Source organism: Sinohyriopsis cumingii, chromosome 2 (assembly GCF_028554795.1).
Source record: "Sinohyriopsis cumingii isolate HCF-2022 chromosome 2, ASM2855479v2, whole genome shotgun sequence".
In the NCBI taxonomy this organism is placed as follows: Eukaryota; Metazoa; Mollusca; class Bivalvia; order Unionida; family Unionidae; genus Sinohyriopsis; species Sinohyriopsis cumingii.
In genome coordinates this window covers 145,965,718-145,972,818 of record NC_142962.1, presented here as the reverse complement: position 1 = coordinate 145,972,818, position 7,101 = coordinate 145,965,718, and positions in this window count along the sequence as shown.

Below are 7,101 nucleotides of genomic sequence, written 5' to 3'. Positions count from 1 at the left end.
ACAGGATTTAATCCGGCACTGGTAATGCCATCACTTTTGTGTACGCGGATTGACCTATCTCCAGTAGCATTGTTCAAATAAAAGCACCCAGTTCGCTTTCACTTTTAAATTCTTCTGCCCGCATTAGTTGCGAACTTCAGTTGCGTGTGGTCTCTCTTTTGAACCATTATATCGGTTGCCCATTTCTGCGACCGCCACCTCTCACTTTCAGACTTATGGAAAGAGAAAACATCTTTTGGATGATGAAATAAAAAAAATTAGAAAACTGAACAGAGTAATCTCAGTCAAAATTTGTTTTCAACTTATATATATATATTCGTCCCTGTCTCGTAATTTAATATTTTGTTCTTCCGCTTTACGTCAATGCATCCGTTCAAAAGTTTACATCAGCTCTTTGTCAATGATTTGTCTCTTTCTGTCTTCGCAAGTGTGTTGCTGACTTCGAAGTACTTATTTTTTATTTTGTATCACAGATACATAGCCGATATTGAAGAACTTTATTAATGTCAACAAAGACAACAGCAGGCAAAGGAGTGAGACGACACGACAGTTTGGTATACGTCTGCTTGGTGTAACGACCATATATTTCGTGTGTAGGTAAAAAGTTAACCAACCTTTGGAGCAGATAAAAATCATGTCATCGCGCCAGCTCCTCAGGTTTACACTAGCCATCCATATGTTTTCAGATCAAAAGATACTGTCCAGAGTTGGCGAAAACGCTCTGAGATATGTAAGTAAGGCACAGTAACCTTATTAAAATGGTAATGGTGTGTCATCTAATATCGTGTTTTGTGAAAACAGGGCACCTTAAAATTATTAAAATCACAATGATCTGCCACTTTATAAGGCTACTTTACTCCCCTTTTTTATCATCATATAATGTTGGAAACAGAAATTTCGTCAGCAGGCACACATTACATGCAAGTATATTTGCAATTAACAAAGGTAAATTTGCGATTAGGGTTTCATTAAAAAGTTGTCTTTTCGAAATTGTTTTGATACGATGGTTTTGGTTGAAAGTATTTCAGCTCTGCGTGGTAGTTGTTTCGCCCAATTTACTCAAAGCGGAAAAAGTAGCTTTGCTTTAACTTTTCCTCTGCTAATTTTTGAATCTATTTTGAATGTCTCACATTTAGTGGTCGACTGTAAGCTCAAATGGTTGACATCATAATTTCTCCTACAATTACGTGTCATTGTCAGTTGCAAGCTGGACTATTATCCCGTTTCCAGTATTAAAAAATATATAGTCCAAATCTCCACCATTAATTACAATCTTGCTCTTCCCAGATCTGCGATTAGGAGGCCTCAATTTATTTAACTTGCTGCGGCGAAGACGGGGCTACCCTTTGATGAAGGCAGCCATTGTTTAAACATTGTGCTTAGATGGCCCATCCAACGTGTTATCGCTAATACCCTGGTAAACAGTGCTTGTCTCTTTTGACCCCATTTAAGGCTGGCATTGACACATCACTCTGTCTCGAGAAAGATGAAGCCTTTTAAAGTAACCGAACAAACGTCACCCTTTTAACCCTGTAACTTTGCTTAATGCTGTTCTACTCAAGTGAATAGCTCCAAAAATCCACAAAGAAAGGGCAGGGATCATATAACAACACTGATAGCATTGTTTTGCAAATCCTAATATTGTGTCACTTTGCACTTATAGTTGTTAATGAGCGCTTGTTTCAGAAAGCTTCCTCGACGTATTTTGACATTTAGCGCACTTTGTTCTTCTTCAAAGAACAGTTTGTTGCATATTGAGTAGTTAATGTTCGATAATACAACGGCTGCAAACAATTTCACAATATAAAGGTGTTATCTCACTATTATCAGCCAACGACTCACTGGCTGGAAGCATCACTTCAACCAATAATTTACGATTTCGTCAAAAAAAAGAGATGTTCTAGTTTACAATGCAACCCGTCTGGAAGAAGAACCACCCTACACTGTCATAACAGTAATGTGTATATAATACAAGGATCAGGTTATACATGGTTTGACGTTTTTAAAATGTTCCTAAACTTCAGTGAAATTGTCATGGGTAACAGTATTTCATTGGAAGCGTCGACATTAATTATTTCCTGTACAGGAGTTATTTACGATGAAAACTGGAGACTACCATTATTATAAATAAACTCTAATTTCGTACACTTGATAAGGCATTGTTTTGTATTTTATCATCTTTTTCATATACATTGCGTCAACTCGAGGACGAAGGAATGATAGGTGTCACTGAAGCTTGACGTTTGATGGTCTTCAGATGGTTATTATTTTTTTCCAGATCGTACCCGCTGTAGATATAAAACAAGAATGGACAGTCGTGAATATTTTTACTTCACAGTAGAATCATTTCAAAAGACATTTCTTACCTATGCGAAAGTTTTGCTATCCCTCTCAAAGATATATTCTATCAGGATATTCATCTGTATCCATTCAATCATTCCAAGCATCACGCGATTCCTTCTGGTTTTACTCGACATGTCACAGTGAAAGTGAAAAGACATTCCCAGTTTAAGATAGATACAAACGGAAGTTTAAACTAGCAATATTCTGGTCAACGCTGAATAAATTACTCGATTTATGTACAGCATTTCGACAAATGAGTGCTGGAGATTCCATTCAGGGTCTAGCCAGTCGTAAACAACCGTCTGTATATTTTCCTCGAGTGATGCATGGAATGAATGCATTCAGTCAAGGGATAGACCATTTAATTCGCTGGGGGGGGGGGGGAATGGGATTTCCTTTCCAAAAGGGATGTTATATTTTTAAAATCACAAATTATTTTTATTTGTTTCAACTGGTGGATAGAACAAGGGGTTTTGTTCTACATATCATAGGAGGGGATTTTTTTAAACACAATCCTAGGCACCACCCCATTCCCCGAGATATAAATGGTCGGTCCCCCAAGTATCTTGCGAGATAATATCATAGAGGGACAAGCAGCTCTTTTGCATAGGTACGAAACTTCTTTAGACTTTAAATGATTTTACAATAAAGGTAGCAAAATGACGACCGTCCGTCCTTGGCTTTATATATAAAGAGGTTACGAGCTTGGAAAAAAAAAACAGTTAACACTCTTTAAAGTTAAGCAGAAACTAATGGGTGAGACATTGTTTTGATTTTGATCATCCATTTAATACACATTGCGTTAACTCAGGAATGAACATCTGAAAGCCCACGGCAGAAATATCCACTTGATCTATATCTTGCAATCGCTTTGTGGGGACATTATGTTTTCTGTTTATATTTTGGGGATGTTCTATCTGTTACATTGGCGCTTTCCTTGGTCTGACAAAAAGCGAGCAAAAATGTCACAAACACTCGAAGCTATAATTATTATTATTGTAGCATATTTCTGTTGCCATGCGGGCAACTTTCACCTGCAGATGTTTGTAGCTGAATTGCTATTCTAAACACGTTTAACTAGAACTGTACAAACTTGCGTTCGATGTGGCAACCTATAGTACCCCGTTTGACACAGGTTGGAAGGCAACCTAAAGAACCCCGTTTGACACCGGTTGCAGAGGTAACCTATATTACTCCGTTTGAAACGATTTACAAACGCAGTCTATATTATCCATTTTGAAATGTGCTGCCTCTAATACTCCGTTTGACATAGCTTGTTGAGGCAACCTATGTTATCCAGTCTGAAATCGGTTGCAAAGGCAACCTGTATTACCCCAGCTGACACGGGTTGCAAAGGCAACCTGTATTACCCCAGTTGACACGGGTTGCAAAGGCAACCTGTATTACCCCAGTTGACACGGGTTGCAAAGGCAACCTGTATTACCCCAGCTGACACGGGTTGCAAAGGCAACCTGTATTACCCCAGTTGACACGGGTTGCAAAGGCAACCTGTATTACCCCAGTTGACACGGGTTGCAAAGGCAACCTGTATTATCCACTTATCAGATATCCAGTGGAAGTGCGTGAATGATAATGATGCAGGTCCAACGTTAGTCCGAGTTTCCTCTGACCCTTGCCACAACAGTTTTAATATTTGGACATTTATGTTGAGGTCTAGGGTCAGAGTCCACTGCCTATCGAAAAGTTGGTGTCGGCATAGGGTAGCCGCATTCTAGCCGGCCTAGTAAGCTTGAACGACTTTTCAGCGACATATACCAACATGAAGTCGGTATGAATATGATCTATGTTCTCAATAATCGTGAGCATAGCATTCGTCATGTCTTTAATCCGTTGACAGACGAGACAAAAGTACATCGTTGCTGAAAACTGAACTGGATCTCGCCATTTACATTCCTAGTCACATGACCACAAATCTCGCAACCTACATGTCAATGATATCAGTAGTCAAACAGTCACGTGATATCGACAATAAGCACATTTCGAAAAATGTTGTACATGAAATTTTGAAATATTATATAGAAGTCACTTAATGTTTGTAAATATATATAATGGACATTTAATTTTCAACATATTCATTATGAGAACAACGACAGAAACCTATCGGTGTCGCAGCGGGGTAGAGAAAACCTTTATCGACAAGTACCGAGCGCGTGCCAGCGATATTTTTTGGTATCACTTGACTACCGCATTTACACGAGGTTTCTGCTTTATGAATCTGGTTGTCTTCAAGTTGCTGCAACATTTACCGATTTCCGGTTGTTGTTTACAGAACAAATATTGTGAGAAAGTTGTGTTCTTTCATTTTTTTGTGAAAATTACCTGACTTTCGTTAATATGTTTGACTCGTTTTCCTACAGCAACACTAGAAATGGTTTATTGCTGATATCACGTGACTAAATAACCTCTGATGTCATTGACATGTAGTTTGCGAAACTTGTGTAGTCATGTGACTAGGAATGCAAATGGCGAGATCCAGGTTAAATTTCAGCAACGCTGTAGTTTCGTCTCGTCTGTCAGCGGATTAAAGATACAAGGAATGCTATGTTCGCATTTTCCGAGAAAATAAATGATATTCCCATCGATTTCATGCAGGTATATGTCGATGAAAAGCACGGTACAGTTGAAAGTGTTCTTTCTTTATTTGAGCATGTGTTTTAAAAGATATGGCACATGCTATCTTATCTTATATGATCGTAGAATTGAAATTGGTTCTATCTATCTTTGAGCAGATCATTCAAAAGTTTCGACTACTTTCTACTGTCCTTTAGTACTGAAAAGTTTAAAGTGGTTATAGGTTTCTTTGAAACGTTTAGTCCAGTTTCTACTGTCTTATATTACTGGACAATATAAAGCGGTTTTAGGTGTCTGAGCAGAGCTTTGAAACGTTTTGTCCATTTTCTACTGTCCTATATTATTGGACAATTTAAAGTGGTTATATGTGTCTTTGAGCAGATGCTTCAGAAGGTTAGTCCTAATTCTATTGTCCTATAGCATTGTACAACTAAAAGTGGTCAAGGTGTCTTTGAGCAGTTGTATGAAAAGTTTAGTCTCATTTATAGAGTCCTATATTATTGGACAATTTAAGGAGGTTCTGGGCGTCTTTGAGCAGATGTATGTAAAGTTAGTCTGATTTATATTGTTCTGTGTTACTGGACACTTTAAGGTGGATCTAGATGTCTTTGAGCAGATGCTTCAGATGGTTAGTCCTAATTCTCTTGTCCTATAGCATTGTATAACTAAGAGTGTTTAGGTGTCTTTGAGTTGATGTTCCCAGTTCTACTGCCCAGTGGTATCATACACTCAAAAAGTGTTCTTGGTGACCTTGAGCAGTTGTTTGAAACGTTGAGTCTTAAACTATTATGCAGTTGAAAGTATTTTATTGTCTTTTAGCGGGCTGCCATATGGCTCTTGTCATCACATAGCTTACGATAGGCTGATATATGGGGTGTATTAAATGTTTCCGTGTGTCTCTTCTACATAAAAGGTCTGAACAATAGAGTTGTGACGATTTTCTAAATAATCGAAGATCAGTCTGGAAAGTCAAAAGACCAATGATTTTGTATATTCGAATATAAACGATTAAAGGTTTCTTTTTTAACTGTTGGAATTTTTTTGTGGTCGAATGTTTTAGAAAAAGTAAACTACGTTGATTAATAGCTAATATAGCCATCATCACGCGAAAAACAAGGCTGACAACAAATGTACCGGTAAACTACTCGACGTCTCTTCTATAGAAGTAACTTAACCATTATCCAATAGACAAACATGAAATTATCCACAAAACAGATATAAAAAGACATCTCTAACCGATCAAACTCAGTAATCTATCGTTTATGTTAACCAATAATCATCTATCCTTAAATTAAAACCGTTTCAAACACTACCGAATACCAGATATGCAACCAAGGAGTGTGCCTGCACGCTAGCGCTCACGTGTGCTTCTGCTTGCTGTTGTGGGGTGAAACGCCATTTTCAGCACAAGATAGGCTATACATGGCGGCCAGTATAAATGGTGGTTGAAGAACCCCGGAAAAGCCCGGAAAGTACACCGACCAATGAAAAGCTAATTGCAAGATGATTTCTCACATCCGAGAGGCCGTGTGGTCTAAAGCGCTGTCCGTTACGGATCACTGCCATCTCACCTCTGTCTGCGTGGGTTCGAGTCTCGGATTCAGCCAACGTGGGTATGTGAGAAAGCTTGCCAGTAGCTTCTCGTGGGTCGGTGGTTTTTTCTTGGGTTTTCCCTGGTTCTTCCTCCACCATTAATGCTGGCCGCCATGTATAGCCTATCGTGTGCTGAAAAACGGCGTTAAACCCTACAACAATAACAACAACAACAAGACCATTCGGCCACTCGGGGCTCCTGCTTCTGCTTGTTCAATAAGTTTATTTCAAAAGGTTCGACCAAAGTTTACATCGTTTTACTATAAGTAGTCTAGTAATTGTGCATGCTGTGCCACCTACACTCATATTTATTATCATTATTATTATTATTATTATTATTTAAAACTCTCGATCACCTACCACTCCTATCAATCAAAATTGTTTAAAAAAGCACAGACATCGACGGTCAGTTATTTCAATTCAAAGCCTTACGTAAGTAATCTTCGCCTTCGTATAATTTGTCTTTTACTTCAGAGACTATCGTCGTGATAGCTGTTAATGATCTATATATCTTAAGTGTATGTTGTTTTAGGTACAAATTCAGTAAGTATATGTCGCCATAAATAATCAATG